The sequence below is a fragment of the Chiloscyllium punctatum genome, chromosome 10 (assembly GCF_047496795.1).
Source record: "Chiloscyllium punctatum isolate Juve2018m chromosome 10, sChiPun1.3, whole genome shotgun sequence".
NCBI classification, from domain to species: Eukaryota; Metazoa; Chordata; class Chondrichthyes; order Orectolobiformes; family Hemiscylliidae; genus Chiloscyllium; species Chiloscyllium punctatum.
This window is the reverse complement of record NC_092748.1, coordinates 109,793,963-109,811,394: the sequence shown is the minus strand read 5'-3', so window position 1 is coordinate 109,811,394 and position 17,432 is coordinate 109,793,963. Positions and strand designations below refer to the sequence as shown.

General features: G+C 43.8%; 1 protein-coding gene across 2 annotated transcripts in view; it reads right to left on the bottom strand.

Moving 5' to 3' along the window:
* sec22a (SEC22 homolog A, vesicle trafficking protein) overlaps positions 1 to 17,432 on the bottom strand; it is a 68,612-nt gene that overhangs the window by 38,295 nt on the left and 12,885 nt on the right. The window lies entirely within an intron of this gene.

The following is a 17,432-nucleotide window of genomic DNA, read 5'->3' as shown; positions in this document are numbered from 1 at the left end:
CATTCGCCAACTAGGATTTAACTGGATTCTGATATCTTATACTGTGCTAAGAAAGCTGTGTGGAAGCAAACCTCAATATTAAAGTATCATGTAAACTGCAAAACTAATTTTTTAAAGATATTTGGCCAAGTTCTGAGCTACATGGTGGATGGCAAAGGTTCAGGCATCAATAGGTGAACTAAAGGATAGTCTTACAGGGCTGTTGGGTTGAAATATGAAAATTGCTGATTTATTTACAGCAAAACATATAGTAACAATGGGCTGCTACAGCAATTGAAGCACATTATTGATCACAGACATCAAAAGACAAAATTGGAGAGCAGTGAAAGTGTGGGCAAATAAACACTTTTTTGTAGGAAATACAGCTTCTGCTTTATCCCGGTGTCTCTGCCTCATGGACATTAAGGAGAGCAGGCAATGTGCTCAGACACTTTCAGCTATTCTGAACCAGCCAGTGGAAGATGCAAAATAGTCGACAAGAAAAGGATTACCGAATGACTCTCTCGTCCAACTTGCAAAAAACAAACGTCATCACTTCCACGTCAGTGACATGACTGGGACAGATTAGTAGGCATGAGCCTACTGCTCTGTCACGAGTTGAAATTCCAATGTCTGAGCAATACTGCGGCCAAACATTTAATTTTAAAAGGGAAAAGTTAAAACTAAGATTGACTCCCAGATGCTCCTCACTCTATAGTAAATTACATGCTGTCTCGGCCAAAAGCACTGATTCCAAATGTAATATAATGGCATATCAGCAAAATTATGGAAGGGACTATCACACAGTGCTATTAGACAGTACCTGTAGTTGAACAGCCTGCTCACGGATACCCTGTTTGAGAGCCACTACAGCCACTCAGCTTCTGACCTCATTATAGTCTTGGTCAAAACTGCGACAAAGGCAGTAGGAGTATACTTAAAGGAGAAAGCAGGAGGGTAAAAAGGGGACATGAGATAGCTTTGGCAAATAGAGTTGAGGAGAATTCAAAAAGCTTTTATAAATACATTAAGGACAAAAGGGCCTTAAGGAGAGAAGAGGGCCCCTCAAAGTTCAGCAAGGTGGCCTTTGTGTGGAGCCGCAGGAGATAAGGGAGATCCTCGGACAAGCCAAACAAAGACACGCACAAGAATTCCTAGAAACATGGCATTCTAACCGGAACTTATGAACAAACATATCGAGTTAGACCCCATCTACCACCCCCTGAGAAAAGGAACAGGAAGTGACTTTACCACAAAAAATGACATCACCAACCCAAAGAAACCCAAACATATAAAGAGAAAGCAGGAAATTTTAAGCAAGGGTTCCCTATGAGGCCTACTGAAGATGTTACTGAGTAGGGTGATGAAACGTCTGGAAATGAATCTTCAAGCTCAGCGAGCAAACCTACATCCAAAATCTCAACCTGAACTAAAAATCATCTCAAAACTCGCTATTGGGGAGATACTAAACGAGTATTTTGCATCAGTATTTACTGTGGAAAAGGACATGGAAGATAGAGAATATACAGAAATAGATGGTGACATCTTGAAAAATGTCCATATTACAGAGGAGGAAGTGCTGGATGTCTTGAAACACATAAAAGTGGATAAATCCCCAGGACCTGATGAGGCGTATCATAGAATTCTGTGGGAAGCTAGGGAAGTGATTGCTGGGCTTCTTGCTGAGATATCTGTATCATCGATAGTCAAGGGTGAGGTGCCGGAAGACTGGACGTTGGCTAATGTGGTGCCACTGTTTAAGAAAGGTGGAAAGGACAAGCCAGGGAACTATAGATCGGTGAGCTTGACGTTGGTGGTGGGCAAGTTGTTGGAGGGAATCCTGAGGGATACGATGTACATGTGTTTGGAAAGGCAAGGACAGATTAGGGATAGTTAACATTGCTTTGTGCATGAGAAATCATGTCTCGCAAACTTGATTGAGTTTTTTGAAGAGGTAACAAAGAAGATTGATGAGGGCAGAACTGTGGATGTGATCTATATGGACTTCAGTAAGACATTCGACAAAGTTCCCCATGGGAGACTGGTTAGCAAGGTTAGATCTCATGGAATGTAGGGAGAACTAGCCATTTGGATACAAAACAGGCTCAAAGGTAGAAGACAGAGGGTAGTGGTGGAGGGTTGCTTTTCAGACTGGAGATGTGTGACAAATGGAGTACCACAAGGATCGGTGCTGGGTGCACTACTTATCATCATTTATAAAAATGATTTGGATGTGAGCATAAGAGGTATAAGTTAGTAAGTTTGCAGATGACACCAAAATTGGAGGTGTAGTGGACTGCAAAGAAGGTTAGGATCTTGATCAGATGGGCCAATGGACTGAGAAGTGGCAGATGGAGTTTAATTTAGATAAATGCCAGGTGCTGCATTTTGGGAAAGTAACTCTTAGCAGGACTTATACACTTAATGGTAAGGTCCTCGGGAGTGTTGCTGAACAAAGAGACTTTAGAGTACAGGTTCATAGCTCTTTGAAAGTGGAGTCGCAGGTAGATAGGATAGTGAAGGCGGCGTTTGGTATGCTTTCCTTTATTGGTCAGAGTATTGAGTACAGGAGTTTGGAGATCATGTTGCAGCTGTACAGGCCACTGTTGGAATATTGCGTGCAATTCTGGTCTCCTTCCTATCGGAAAGATATTGTGAAACTTGAAAGGGTTCAGAAAAGATTTACAAGGATGTTGCCAGAAATGGAGGATATGAGCTATAGGGAGAGGTCGAATAGGCTAGGATTGTTTTCCCTGGAGCGTCGGAGGCGGAGAGGTAACTTTATAGAGGTTTACAAAATCATGAGGGACATGGATAGGATAAATAGACAAAGTCTTTTTTTCTGGGGTTGAGGTGTCCAGCACTAGAGCGCATTGGTTTAGGGTGAGAGGGGAAAGATATAAGAGAGACCTGAGGGGCAGCTTCTTCACGCAGAGGGTGGTACGTGTATGGAATGTGCTGCCAGAGGAACATTTAAAAGGCATCTGGATGGATATATGAATAGGAAGGGTTTGGAGGGATATGGGCCAGGTGCTGGCAGGTGGGACCGGATTGGGTTGGGCTATCTGGTCAGCATGGACAAGTTGGACCGAAGGGTCTATTTCCGTGCTGTACATTTCTATGATTTTATAAATAAGCTGCACTTCAGAACTGAGAGAGTGACTGCCTTTGACATAAAGGCTGCATTTCACCAACAATGGCATCAACAGTCCTTAGCAAATCAGAGGAAAAACTCTCTGCTGGTTGAAGGTTATCTATAGGTCAATTATCTTGGCCTTTGGACACCTCTGCAGGAGTTCTTCAGGATGATGTCCTCAGTGCAGCCATTTTCAGTTGCTTCATCAATGACTTTCCCTCCAACATAAACTCAGAAATATGAATACTCACTTATAAATGAACAGTGTATGGAAACATTTACGACTCCTCAGCCTTTCTGGAGCATTCTGGATCAGTTTGTGTCCATATACAGCAAGTCCTGGACCATACGCATGCTTGGAGTGATAAGTGTCAAGTGACCACTCAAATGCTAGGCAGTGACAATCACCAAACAAGAGGAATCTGGCCGTTATTCCTCTGGCCGTGATTCCTCAACGCCAAACAATACAAGGTAGTTCTCTTAAAGCAAGGAAGAACAGATGTGCAGAGTAAAGAAGTCTTGCTTCAATTGTATAGCAGCTTAGACAGACCACACCTGGGGTATTCTATGCAATTTTGGTCTCCTTATCTCAAAATATATAGTCATAAAAGCAAAGTTTAAAAATCACACAACGCCAGGTTATAGTCCAACAGGTTTATTTGGACCTGTTGGACTTTAGCCTGGTGTTGTGAGAGTTTTAACTTTGTCCACTGCAGTCCAGCACTGGCACCTCCAAATCAGGTCATAAAATAACATAGGTTCCCAGAATGGGGGAAACTGATCTATGAAGACTGCGCAAACTGTGCCTGCATTCAAGAGCTTCAAAGAAAAAGAAGTGATCGCATTGAAATCTGTAAAATATTTAAAGGGATAGATAGGGTTGATATAGGTAAAATGATTCTCCTGGTAGAGGAGTCTACAACCAGAGGGCACTGTTTCAAACTAAGGACCAAGTGGAGTTTTCTTTACTCAAGAGGGGGTGAAATCTTGGAATTCTCTACCCTAGAGGACTGTGGAAGCTCAATTTTTTGAGTATAGACGTTAATCTTTGTTTCATTATCTCCATAACCCTTTATGCCATTGATGATGTGGCTAAAAGGCACTGAAGTGTTTGACCAAACATGATTATATTACACGGCAGAGGAGATGCAACGGGCTGAATGGTCTGCTCTGTTCCTAATATCATCAGTGAATTGTCCATTATCATCATCCTGGAGCTACGGCTGAGCAGAAACTGAGTTGGACCAGCCATACAAAAACTGTAGCTACTAAACCATGTCAGAGGTTAGAATTCTGTAGTGAGTAACTTGCGTCCTGTCTTCACACTGCCTATGCATTAGCCACAAGGCACAAGTCAGAAGTGTGCTGGAATACTGCCCAGTTGTTTGGATAAGTCAACGTCAAGTACACTCAAGATACAGACACAGGCAGGAGAAAGCAGCCAGCTTGACTTTTTAAAAATTCATTTGTGGGATGTGGGCTTTGCTGGCTGGTAGGCATTATTGCCTGCTCCCTAGCTGCTCTTGAACTGCTAAGCCATTTCAGTGGACAGTTGACAGTCAACCACATTGTTGTAGGTCTGGAGTCACATTTAGGTCAGACCAAGTGAGGAGGGCAGATTTCCTTCCCTGAATTGCATTAGTGAGCTAGATGGGATTATTGTGATAATCAGCAATGGTTTCACGGTCTTCATTCCAGATTTGTTTGAACTGAATCCAAATTCCAATATCTGCATAATAGTGAGATTCAATCCCAAGTCCCTGGAATTTTAATTGAGTTTCTGGATTAATAGTTTTGTGATAATACCAGGAGGACATCACCTCCTCACTGGCAGCCCATATCGCAACATTCACTCCCTACATCCTTAATGCATGATGGAAACAGTATGTGCCATCTACAAGATGCACAATAGTAAAGCTTCTCTGATAGTTTGCAGGTTTGGAAGGTGCTAACACAGCTGGAAGGACAAGGACAGCAGAATCATGGGAACAGCACCAGCTGCAAAATCCCCATCCTGACTTGGAACTATATCAGCATTCCTTCACTGTTTCTGGGTCAATATCTTGCAATTCTCTTCCCAACCTCACTCTGTGTTCCCCAAATCACCATCTTCTCCAAGGCAATTAGGGGCAAGGAATAAATACTGGCCTAACCAGTGATGTCCACATTCCAGAAAGATATAAAAACAGAGGGTCAGGCAGCATAGATGGACAGAAAGAGAAAGCAAGCTAATGTTTTGAGTCTAGATGATTCTTCAGAGTTTATCAAACCAACCATGGAAACAGATGTATTTTGTTAAAACAATAATGACAATCGTAAGAACTTTAAAAACACAACCCTTACTTTCATTCTGATGTTATCTTAGGATGTTGGAAAAATATTTTATTCACTGCATGCAGGAGTCAGTGTCTCGGTCAGTATATATTGCCCATCCCTAATCCCTTGAACTGAGTGGCTTCCTCAGCTATTTCAGAGGATAGTTAAGCATCAACAACACTACTGTGGATCTGGAGTGTTCTGTAGGCCAGGTAAGGAATTGCAGATGCCCTTCCTCAAAGGACAGCAATTAATTCGATGGATTGATAATGACAATCAACAATGGTTACATGGTCACCATTAGAGTAGCTTTTAATTCCAGATTTTTAAAAATTGGATTTAAATTTCACTATCTGCCATAGTGGGATTCGAATCCATGTCAATCGAAAAGTATTCTGGGGTTCAGGATTCCTGGGGCAGTGACATAATAGAAACTGGGAAGCACAGACTACCCTTTCTCCTCTACAGTCCGGTCTCAAATTCAGCCACACACGGAATAAAAGCCTTATTTGGCCACATGAAAGGGTTCTAAGTTAGCACAGAGTCACAGCAAAGAAATGTTTCAACTGAGGCATGAGCAGTGTCTATGAAGATTTTATTCTTTGCACCTTCTATCTATTAACGTAAAGGAATCCATTACCTTATATCTTGAAAAAAAATGTGAACATACATGTTCATGCCTATCTGCTTCTACACCCACTTTGAAATTGTCTTTGCAGTCTCTCTCAGTTTTCATACCAATATGTAATGTTTCATACTGCTGCCACTGGCTTCCAATTTCACTGGTCTATGTTCCACTAAAATCTGCTATTATTCTCCTCAATATTTACCAAATTTTTTAGATTTGAGTCAGGTGTGAACTTTAAAATTATAAACAATTAGAGGCATAGAGTCATAGAGATGTGCAACATGGAAACAGACCCTTCGGTCCAACCCGTCCATGCCTACCAGATATTCCAACCCAACCTATTCCCACCTGCCAGCACCCAGCCCGTATCCCTCCAAACCCTTCCTATTCATATACCCATCCAAATGCCTCTTAAATATAGCAATTGTAACAGCTTCCACCACTTCCCCTGGCAGCTCATTCCATACATGTACCACCCTCTGCGTGAAAAGGCTGCCCCGTAAGTCTCTTTTATATCTTTCCCCTCTCACCCTAAACCTAAGCCCTCTAGTTTTGGGCTCCCCCACCCTCGGGAAAAGACTGCCGATTTACCCTCTCCATGCCCCTCATGATTTAATAAACCTCTATAAAGGTCACCCCTCAGCCTTTGATCCCCAGCTTATTCAACTTCTCCCTATAGCTCAAATCACCCACCCTGGCAATATCCTTGTCAATCTTTTGTGAACTCTTTCAAGTTTCACAACATCCTTCCGATAGGAAGGAGACCAGAATTGCACGCAATATTCCAACAGTGGCCTAACCAATGTCCTGTACAGCTGCAACATGACCTCCCAACTCCTGTACTCAACACTCTGACCAATAAAGAAAAGCATACCAAACGCCGCCTTCACTATCCCATCCACCTGTGACTCTACTTTTAAGGAGCTATGCACCTGCACTCCAAGGTCTCTTTGTTCAGCAACACTGCCTAGGACCTTACCATTAAGCGTACAAGTCCTGCCCTGATTTGCCTTTCCAAAACGCAGCACCTCGCATTTATTTGAATTAAACTCCATCTGCCACTCCTCAGCCCATTGGCCCATCTGATCAAGATCCCGTTGTAATCGGAGGTAACCCTCTTCACTGTCCACTATACCTCCAATTTTGGTGTCATCTGCAAACTTACTATCTATACCTCTTACGCTCACATCCAAATCATTTATATAAGTGACGGTGGCACGGTGGTTAGCACTGCTGCCTCACAGCGCCGGAGACCCGGGTTCAATTCCCGCCTCAGGCGACTGACTGTGTGGAGTTTGCACGTTCTCCCCGTGTCTGCGTGGGTTTCCTCCGGGTGCTCCGGTTTCCTCCCACAGTCCAAAGATGTGCAGGTTAGGTGAATTGGTCATGCTAAATTGCCTGTAGTGTTAGGAAAGGGGTAGATGTAGATGTAGGGGTATGGGTGGGTATGTAGGGGTATGGGTGGGTTACGCTTCGGCGGGGCGGTGTGGACTTGTTGGGCCGAAGGGCCTGTTTCCACACTGTAAGTAATCTAATCTAAAAAAAAAGTAGCAGACCCAGCATCGATCTTTGTGGGCACTCTACACTAGTCACAGGCCTCCAGTCTGAAAAGCAACCCACCACCACCACCCTCTGCCCTCTACCTTTGAGCCAGTTCTGTATCCAAATGACTAGTTCTCCCTGCATTCCATGAGATCTAACCTTGCTAACCAGTCTCCCATGGGAACTTTGTCGAATACCTTACTAAAGTCCTTGTAGATCACAACCAATGCTCTGCGCTCATCAATCCTCTTTGTTACTTCTTTAAAAAATTCAATCAAGTTCACGAGACATGATTTCCCATGCACAAAGCCATGTTGACTATCCCTAATCAGTCCCTGCCTTTCCAAATACACATACATCCTGTCCCTCAGGATTCCAACTTGCCCACCACCGACGTCAGGCTCACTGATCTATAGTTCTCTGGCTTGTCCTTACCATCTTTCTTAAATAGTGGTACTATGTTAGCCAACCTCCAGTCTTCCAGCACCTCATGTGTGATTATCGATGATACAAATACCTCAGCAAGAGGCCCAGCAATCACTTCCCTAGCTTCCTACAGAGTTCTAAGGTACACCTGATCAGGTCCTGGGGATTTATCCACTTTATGCGTTTCAAGACATTCAGCACTTCCTCCTCTGTAATGTGGACATTTTTCACCAACTGGGAACATCACTTTCGACTTCCCTCCAGTCTGAAAAAGCAATCATTTACCATTAGTCACTGTCTTCTCTCTCTTCTATTATGTCAAATGTTTTGTTAAAGTTTATATACCCATCAAGTGTCTCACTTATTTCAAAGAACTCAACTGAGTTAGTCAAATTTGGTGCGGTTTTAACAAATCTTGCGCTAATGTTGATTTATTAGCCACATTTTTCCAAATGGGAATTATTTCTTTTCCAGATTGATTCCAAAGGCCTCCCACTGCAGACATTGAACAAACTAGCTTCTAAACTCGCTCTGGTTGCCACATTACCAAAAGGATGTGGATGCTTTGGAGAGGGTGCAGAGAAGGTTTACGAGGATGTTGCCTGGTATGGAAGGTGCTAGCTATGAAGAGAGATTGAGTAGGTTAGGTTTGTTTTCATTAGAAAAAAGGAGATTGAGGGTGGACCTGATTGAGGTTTACAAACTCATGAAGGGTATAGACAGGGTAGATAGAGATAAACTTTTTCCCAGGGTGAAGGATTCAATAACGAGAGGTCACGCTTTCAAGTTGAGAGGTGAAAAGTTTAAGGGGAATACGCGCGGCAAGTACTTCACACAGAGGGTGGTGCGTGCCTGGAGCGCGTTGCCAGCAGAGCTGGTAGAGGCAGGAATGGTAGATTCATTTAAGATGCGTCTGGACAGATGAATGAGGAAGTGGGGAACAAAGGGATACAGATGCTTAGGAATTGGGCAACAGGTTTAGACAGTAGATTTGGATCGGCTCAGGCTTGGAGGGCCTGTTCCTGGGCTGTAAATTTTCTTTGTTCTTTGTTCTAAATGTTGAGCTTATTTATTTCCCTAAACATTTTTTTAGAAGGCTGTAATATACGAAAACTACAGCTGGATTCAATGTCACTGTTGTGTAATCAGGGCAAATACACTTAGACACCTTCACTGGAGGAGGAGAAGAAAAACAAATTTACTTTAAAACCATCAGCTTACAGTAGAGAAGAAGAGAAATTTATGTCACTGCATTTCATGTTTTCAACAAGATCATTAATTTTGAATTAAAGAGCGTCAGTCATCACCTCTTATGACTTTGCTGAATGACCTCTTTTGCTAGGTTACAGCACATCAGTGGGGCTGACCTCAGATTGTGGTGGGAACTGCAGAAACATGGTGACATTTTAGATAATTAATGAAACAGGCAAATGTGGTCTGGGAGTCAAAGACCTCTGGAATAATAGTAAAGCTGGCTTTTTGCACTTCTTTCATTTTAAGGCAAGTTTCAACCAGTACAATGCACAAGCCCAAGCCAACCACATGCATACCGCCAATTCTCCACCAACTATTCTTTAATTCAATGTACACATTGCAGTGACTAATCTATGTGCTACAGAAACAGTTGATCTTTACGCTGACATTGACCTGCTTACAAGTTTGAACAAAAGTGCTTTGAGCAAGACATTATTCTGCATTTAAGTTTCCACATTTGTTCAACATGCAATAACATCTCTCATCCAGGTCTCAATCCGCAAAACTCACGATTACTTTATTTGCATGGAGCCAAACAAATGTTGAAATAATGCAACCAAGAGTGCAGGCAAGAGAAATAAGAATAGTTTCATCGGTAGAATGCATATTAGTGCTTCCCAAACCTTTTCTCACTGTGATCCGATTTTGAGGCTTGAAAATTGCCGCACACTCACAGTAAGCTGGAGAGCGGAATGAAAAAGAGAAGATTTCTAAGCCCGAGGAGCAAGAAGGGCTTGATCATCGCTTACTTAGAGCTTGTGAGCCTATAATTTCAGCTGGCGACCTCCCTTAGGCTCTCGACATTTATAATGAATGACAGCTTTATGCTTGCGTCACTCAAACATAAACTCAATTTTGTCCCTCAAACGTTTCCTCGCCATCACACCGAGTCACTCATTTTCTATTTTCATTGAGGGCCTAGAAACTCCCCCTAACAATAATATCTCCCTAAACTGCTAGCTCACATCGTATCCTTACGGCGTACAGTTTTGTGATAAGCGCAGATACGCTCAATGCAGTTACACAGGGAAAGATGCAATGTTCACAGATACTGCTATTAAGGGCGGCACGGTGGCACAGTGGTTAGCACTCCTGCCTCACAGCGTCAGAGACCCGGGTTCAATTCCCACCTCAGGCGACTGACTGTGTGGAGTTTGCACATTCTCCCAGTGTCTGCGTGGGTTTCCTCCGGGTGCTCCGGTTTCCTCCCACAGTCCAAAGATGTGCAGGTCAGGTGAATTGGCCATGTTAAATTGCCCGTAGTGTTAGGAAAGGGGTAGATGTAGATGTAGGGGTAGGGGTAGGGGTATGGGTGGGTTACGCTTCGGCGGGGCGGTGTGGACTTGTTAGGCCGAAGGGCCTGTTTCCACACTGTAAGTAATCTAATCTAATCTAAAAAAGATAAAACGTTAAACCTAGTCTCGTTGAGGTGAATGTAAAGAATCCATGTGACATTATGTGAAAAAGAGCACGAAGTTCTGGAGCATCCTGGTCAACATTCTTCACTCGAGTCAGTTCTGTCAAATCTAGATATCAAATTTTGATCTGTGAACAAGTGTAATGTGGAGTTTGAAACGGCCCCAGTTTTTAGCAGTAGGCATGCCAGGTCCCAGAATTAAATCGGACTTGATGGATCTATACTTTTTTCTAATTTTAGTTAATGCAGTGGGTCATGTATTGAAACAGTCACACAAGGCTGCAGACTTTATTTCATGACACAGGTTTATTACACAAAAGGGAAAAAAAAACAAACCATCTAAATATAGCACACAGTTTGAACACATAATAAAAAGTCTTATCCTGTTTCTCAACACTATCCATTAGAAATTGGTAATGAGACTGGATGAGTAATCCAGAACCCCAAGGTGATATTCTCAGGATTATGGGCTCAAATCTTACCATGGCAGATGGAGAAATTTGAATCCAATAAAAATCTGCAATAAAAAAATAACTTGGCCTAGTGGAAACAATATAACCATTGTCAGTTTTTGAATAAAATAATCCCATCTTGTTCACTCATGTCCTTGAGGGAATGAAACTTTTTAAAAATTGATTCATTCATGGGAAAAGGGCGTCGCTGACCATACCAGTATTTATTGCCCATCCCTAATTGTCCAGAGGGCAGTTAAGAATCAACCACATTGCTGTGGGTTTGGAGTCATATGTAGGACAGTCCAGGCAAGGACAGCAGATTCCTTCCCTAAAGTTCATCAGTGAACCAGATGGGTTTTTCTAGCAATCAACAATAGATTCACAGTCATCATTAGACTCTTACTTCCAGATTTTACTGAATTCAAATTCCACCGTCTGCCATGGCAGGATTCGAACCTGAGTCCCCAGGACACTACCTAGGTTTCTGGATTCACAGTCCAGCAATAATACCACTAGGCCACTGCCTACCTACCATCCTTGTCTGGTCTAGTATGGTGTCTAAGTGATACCAAACCAACAAATAATTGATCCTAACTGCTCTCTGGGTAACTAGGGATAGGCAATAAATGCCAGCCTAGTTCATGACACCATATTCCACAAATGGAAAAAAAAGCTTTCAATGCAATTTAACCGATTCTTCTCCGTTCCTTTCCTGTGAACATGTTCTTCCATGAATACTATCAAAACGATCAGTTTAGTCTTTCTCAGCTTTTAATCACCTCAGATTTCTAACTCTGCACTCTTTATTTGTAAACATCACAAACCAAACTTTTCTACTGAAGTAACTGTGTTTTTCCCGAATTGTCCTATGCTCCTTTCTATAAAATCTACTACATTTTCTCCTGACTCCATTTAGGTCTCCTATGACTTGCCTTAAGAGTTTTCCATCTTCAGGTTTTCTAAGCTGAGATGAATCCTTGATTACCCAGAATCAAAAAGAAATTAATGGTCTTCAATGTTGACCCCACCTATCATAAGCCACAGTAAAAATTATTTTCTATAACACCCCAGGGGTTCCTTGCTCTCTAACATCTATTGTACTATAGAGTCATTTGGCACGGAAACACAACCTTGGGTCCAACTCGTCCATGTTAACCAGACATCCCAATATGACATAGGTCCATTTGCCAGTATTTAGCCCATATCCCTCTAACCCTTCCTATTCATATACCCATCCAGATGCCTTTTAGATGTGGTAATTGTACCAGCCTCCACCAATTCCTTTGGTAGCTCATTGCATACATGCATTCCCTTCATGAAAAAGTTACCCCTCAGGTGTCTTTTAACTTTTGCTCCTCACCTTAAACCAATGCCTGCTAGTTTTGGAGTCTTCCCTTCCCCCCCTCCCCCACCCCCCACCATTGTCCCGCAAAGCCGCAATATGACATCCCAACTTCTATACTCAATGTTCTGACCAATGAAGACAGAAGTATCAAGCGCCTTCTTCACCCTGTCTACTTGTGATTCCACATTCAAGGAAGTGTGCACCTGCACCCCTAAGTCTCTTTATTTGGCAACCATTAACTGTATAAGTACTGCCCTGGTTTGCCTTGCCAAAATGCAACACCTGACATTTAAATAAATTAAACTCTATCTGCCACTCCTTGGCCCACCTGATCAAGGTCCCATCATATTCTGCAATAATCTTCTTCACTGTCCACTGCACCACCTAATCTGGTGTTATTTGTAAACTTACTAATCATATGTGCTATATTCACAACCAAATCATTTATATAGATGACGAAAAGCAGTGGACCCTGTACCAATCCTCGTGGCACACCGCTGATCACAGGTCTCTTGTCCTAAAAACAACCCTCTGACACATTTCCTACCTTCAAGCCAATTTTGTATCCAATTGGCTAAATCCCTCTGGATCCCATGTGATGTAAGCTTACTCAACAGCCTACTATGCAAACCCTTGTTGAATGCTTTGCTGAAGTCTATGTAGACCAGGTCTACTGCTCTGCCTTCAACAAACTTCTTTATCACCTCTTCAAAAACTCAGTCAAGTTACTGATACACAATTTCCCATGCCCAAATCCATGTTGACTAGCCCTAATCAGTCCTTGCCTTTCCAAATTCTGGAAATCCAGTTCTCAGAATCCCCTCTAATAACTTACAACCATTAACATAAAGCTCACCAATCTATAGAGGGATGGGTTGCATCTGAACTGGAGCAGGACCACTATGTTGGCAGCGAGGTTTGTTAGTGCTACTAGGAAGGGTTTAAACTAGATAGCCATTACAGAAACATGGCTAAGGGAGGGTCAGGACTGGCAGCTTAATGTGCCAGGGTACATATGCTTTAGGTGGGACAGAGATGGTGGAGGGAGGGGAGGGAGAGTTGCATTTTTGATTAAGGCGAGTATCACAGCAGTAATCAGATGAAATAACTGAAGGTTCATCCAGTGAGGCTTTGTGGGTGGAGCTAAGAAATAAGAAAGGGATGGTGACGTTATTGCAGTTATATTATAGGCCCCCAAATAGTCAACGGGAATTACAGGAAAAAATGTGCAGGGAGATTGGGGAGATTTGCAGGGCAGTAGGGCTCTCATAGTAGGCGCTTTTAATTTTCCTATCATAGAGTGGGACTGCCAGAGCAGGGAAGTTCCCTCAAGCAGTATATTGAGGTTCCTACTCACAAAGGGGCAAAACTCAACCTACTCTTGGGAAATAGGGCAGGACAGGTGACAGTGGGGTAACATTTTGGGACCAGTGACCATAGTTCTATTAATTTTAAAAGTTATGGAGAGGGACAAAACTGATCCATAGATTCAAGTGCTAAATTGGGGGAAGACAAATTTTGATAGAATTCGACAGGAGCTTGCAGGGCTTAGTTTGTTTGCAGGCAAAGGGACATCCAGCAAATGGGAAGCCTTTAAAAGTGAGATATCTAGAGTTCAAGGTCTATATCTTCCTGCGAGTGTGAAAAGCAAGGTTGACATAAATTGAGAATCCTGGATGACAAGAAATAGTGAGGCTTTGACCAGAAAATAGGAGGTATGGTTCAGGTACAGGCAGCTGAAATCAAGGGAATCCCTAGAGGTAAAGAGGAATTACAGGAGTTTATTAAAGAAGGAAAACAGGAGGTCAAAAAGCAGGCCTGAGACAGTCTGGGCTGAGAAGATTAGGGTGAATCCAAAGAGGTTCCTTAAGTATATTAAAAGGAAAAAAGAATAACTAGATAGAGAATAGGACCCCTCAAGGGCCAAACTGGACATATATGTGTAGAACTGCAGGAAATGGGGAGGATCATCAATGAATATTTCTTCCCTGTTTACTGTGGAGAAAGACACGGAGACTTAGGAACTTGGGGGAAGTTAGTGGTCATGTCTTGGGGACAGTTCATATCACAGTGGAGGTGTTTTGGATATATTAGAAAGTTTGAAGGTAGATAAATCTCCTGATCCTGACCACATACATCCAAGGACACTGCAAGAAGCCAGAGAATAAATTATGGGTGTCCTGGCTGATAGTTTTGTATGGTAAAAACAATGACTGCAGATGCTGAAAACCAAATACTGGATTAGTGGTGCTGGAAGAGCACAGCAGTTCAGGCAGCATCCAACGAGCAGCGAAATCGACGTTTCGGGCAAAAGCCCTTCATCAGGAATAAAGGCAGTGAGCCTGAAGCATGGAGAGATAAGCTAGAGGAGGGTGGGGTGGGGAGAGAGTAGCATAGAGTACAATGGGTGAGTGGGGGAGGAGATGAAGGTGATAGGTCAAGGAGGAGAGGGTGGAGTGGATAGGATAGGTGGAAAAGAAGATAGGCAGGTCGGACAAGTCAAGGAGACAGTAACTGAGCTGGAAGTTTGAAACTAGGATGAGGTGGGGGAAGGGGAAATGAGGAAGCTGTTGAAGTCCACATTGATGCCCTGGGGTTGAGGTATTCCGAGGCGGAAGATGAGGCGTTCTTCCTCCAGGCGTCTGGTGGTGAGGGAGCGGCGGTGAAGGAGGCCCAGGACCTCCATGTCCTCGGCAGAGTGGGAGGGGGAGTTGAAATGTTGGGCCACGGGGCGGTTTGGTTGATTGGTGCGGGTGTCTCGGAGATGTTCCCTAAAGCGCTCTGCTAGGAGGCGCCCAGTCTCCCCAATGTAGAGGAGACCACATCGGGAGCAACGGATACAATAAATGATATTGGTGGATGTGCAGGTGAAACTTTGGTGGATGTGGAAGGCTCCTTTAGGACCTTGGATAGAGGTGAGGGAGGAGGTGTGGGCACAGGTTTTACACTTCCTGCGGTGGCAGGGGAAAGTGCCAGAATGGGAGGGTGGGTCGTAGGGGGGTGTGGACCTGACCAGGTAGTCACGGAGGGAACGGTCTTTGCGGAAGGCGGAAAGGGGTGGGGAGGGAAATATATCCCTGGTGGTGGGGTCTTTTTGGAGGTGGCGGAAATGTCGGTGGATGATTTGGTTGATGCGAAGGTTTGTAGGGTGGAAGGTGAGCACCAGGGGCGTTCTGTCCTTGTTACGGTTGGAGGGGTGGGGTCTGAGGGCGGAGGTGCGGGATGTGGACGAGATGCGTTGGAGGGCATCTTTAACCACGTGGGAAGGGAAATTGCGGTCTCTAAAGAAGGAGGCCATCTGGTGTGTCCTATGGTGGAACTGGTCCTCCTGGGAGCAGATACGGCGGAGGCGGAGAAATTGGGAATACGGGATGGCATTTTTGCAAGAGATAGGGTGGGAAGAGGTGTAATCCAGGTAGCTGTGGGAGTCAGTGGGTTTGTAAAAAATGTCAGTGTCAAGTCGGTCGTCACTAATGGAGATGGAGAGGCCCAGGAAGGGGAGCGAGGTGTCAGAGATAGTCCAGGTAAATTTAAGGTCAGGGTGGAATGTGTTGGTGAAGTTGATGAATTGCTCAACCTCCTCGCAGGAGCACGAGGTGGCGCCAATGCAGTCATCAATGTAGCGGAGGAAGAGGTGGGGAGTGGTGCCGGTGTAATTACGGAAGATCAACTGTTCTACATAGCCAACAAAGAGACAGGCATAGCTGGGGCCCATACATATGCCCATGGCTACGCCTTTGGTCTGGAGGAAGTGGGAGGATTCAAAGGAGAAATTGTTAAGGGTGAGGACCAGTTCGGCCAAACGAATGAGAGTGTCAGTGGAAGGGTACTGTTGGGGACGTCTGGAGAGGGAAAAACGGAGGGCTTGGAGGCCCTGGTCATGGCGAATGGAGGTGTTTTGTATCACCACTGGCCACGGGTAAGGACCCAAAAGACTGGAGAGTAGCGAATGTTGTGCCCTCATTTAAGGAGGGCTGTAAAGAAAATCCTGGGAACTATAGACCAGTAAGCTTAACATTTGTGGTGGTAAGTTACTTGAGAAGATTCTGAGATAAGATATGCAAGCATTTGGAAAGACAGGGTTTGATTAGGAGTAGTCAGCATGGCTTTTTGTGTGGGAGATCATGCCTCACAAATTTGTTAGAGTTCTTTGATGAAGTGATCAGGAAGGTTGACAAGGGCAGGGCGGTAGACGAAGTCTACATGGATGTCAGTAAGGCCTTTGGTAAGGTTCCACACAGTAGGCTGCTCTGGAAGGTACGATTGCATGGAATCCAGGGGGAGGCAGCAAACTGGAGTCACGATTGGCTTGAGGTAAGGAAGCAGAGGGTAATAGTGGAAGGATACTTGTCAGACTCGGGGTCTATGACGAGTGGAGTGCCTCAGGGGCTCATTACCATTTGTTATCTATATCCATGATTTAGATGGGAATGTACAAGGCATGATTAGTAAGTTTGTTGATGATACTGAAATAGGTAGTATCATGGGCAGTGAGGAAGGTTATCAGAAATTGCAGCAGGACCTTAATCAGCTTGGGGTGTGGGCCGAGAAATGGCAAATGGAGTTTAATATAGATAAGTGTGAGGTCTTGCATTTTGCAAAATCAAATCAAGGTAGGAGTTTCATGGTGAATGGTAGGGCCTTAAGGAGTGTTTTGGAACAGAAGGACCTTGGAGTTCAGGTGCACTGTCCTCTTTAAGTGGAGTCACAGGTAGACAGGGCAGTGAAGAAGGCTTTTAGCACACTGGTCTTCATCAGTCAGAGCACTGAGTATAGAAGTTGGGAAGTTATGTTGTAGTTATACAGGACATTGGTGAGGCCACACTTGGAGTATTGCATTCAATTTTGGTCATCTTGCTATAGGAAGGATGTTATTAAAGTGGAAAGAGTGCAGAAGAAATTTACAGGGATGTTCTCAGGACTCAATGGTCTTA